The 1,506-nt window shown below is 36.5% G+C and overlaps 1 pseudogene; it reads left to right on the forward strand.

Moving 5' to 3' along the window:
- The first annotated feature begins 207 nt into the window (after nucleotides 1-207).
- On the forward strand, nucleotides 208-448 carry LOC103730655 (annotated as a pseudogene).
- Nucleotides 449-1,506: the final 1,058 nt, after the last annotated feature.

The raw sequence follows: 1,506 nt of genomic DNA on the forward strand, positions 1-1,506 counted from the left end.
TATAAAAGGCTAAGCTTTTGGGAGAAGAATAATGAACATTACTCTTGTGCCAAATTTGCAAAAAATCTGGTATAAATATCAAATGTGTATGTAACTTGGATACAACTTCATAGTGAATCTGTACATTTTCACTAAAACTTTCTTTAAAAAATAATGGAGATTTCCGGCATAGCCATGGTGGCAAAGCTACCGCTAACCCTTGCAGCTCCTGCCTCTAGAGCTTGTGGACAAGTGTATAGGATCACGAATTCACATTGTAATGAAAAGTGATAAAGAAATTGTCGGCACACTTCTAGGATTTGATGGCTTTGTCACTCTGGTGCTGGAAGGTGTCACAGAGTTTGAAATCACAGCAGAAGGGAGAAGGATCACTAAATTAGATCAGATCTTGCTAAATGGAAATAATATAACAGTGCTGGTTACTGGGGGAGAAGGGCCTGAAGCATGAACGGATTTCCTGGATTCTGTTTATTTTACCTTTAATGTTTAGATTCAGTAATGATGTTTCCCATTAAAGAGAAATACTTTGAAGATATACACCCATTTTTCTAAACTAATCATGGCTACTTGAAAACAGATTGTGTTTTTTAAAAGTAAAATGTTTTGGTTAAAAAAATAATTGAGAAATGGAGGTGCATCTGTAGAAAATCTCAGGTTAAAATAAAAAATTGGAGAATATTGTTATTAAAGTGTTCTAATTATACCTTCGCCACCTATCCAGTTATTAAGCAATACACAAGTGAAATCCAACACATCAAAAAAATACCCAAATTGTGCTTCAAATTTGCACATCTTGAAAATTTAAATTTCACTAATCACTACTTAAGCTATCTTTGTATGATGTGTTGTGTGCCTGACTTCTATACTTTAATAATTTGGCAAATCTGGATTTGAGTTTCCTTTGAGAATATTTGAGCCTTATAAGCTGAGTTCTCTCTACACAAAGTTTATTTATTGTGATGTGTGAGGTCATTTTGAGGGTCTCTCACCTTCTGGAGTTGTTCAAGCCATGCTACTGAGAGAGCTTAAGGGAAGAGCACTTCCTATCGGTCTGACTCTTATGCACCTGCATCTCAGACAGAACACTAGGGATAATCACTACACAGAAAGAGGAGCTTCTCACGGGGTCACTTGGTGACCCACATTTATGAGCAAGTGGTTTCTTCCTCTCTTCCTGTCCTATTAGGACATTCCTCATGTGCATCCCAGAGACTCAGAAAGAATGCTTCCGAGTTCTCTTCTGCATGCAAACGGGCCACATTCCTTCTTTCTCACACAAGTCCTCTTTCAAGGATCAACTCAATGTCTTCATGAAAATTTGCCACATGGTTTTGACATCATTCACAGACATTGGTAATAGCTATCCACTGCTGATCTTAGCTTAACAGCTTTTTCCAATGAAAAACTATTCTTGAGCACAAATCCAATGTTGTAAGAATGCTTTTGGAAATCTTTGTCGAATATTTCTCTGGAAAATAGAAAATCCTACCTATATGTTGAAAATAA

The sequence above is a fragment of the Nannospalax galili genome, unplaced genomic scaffold, assembly GCF_000622305.1.
Source record: "Nannospalax galili isolate Female #2095 unplaced genomic scaffold, S.galili_v1.0 scaffold534, whole genome shotgun sequence".
Classification (NCBI taxonomy): Eukaryota; Metazoa; Chordata; class Mammalia; order Rodentia; family Spalacidae; genus Nannospalax; species Nannospalax galili.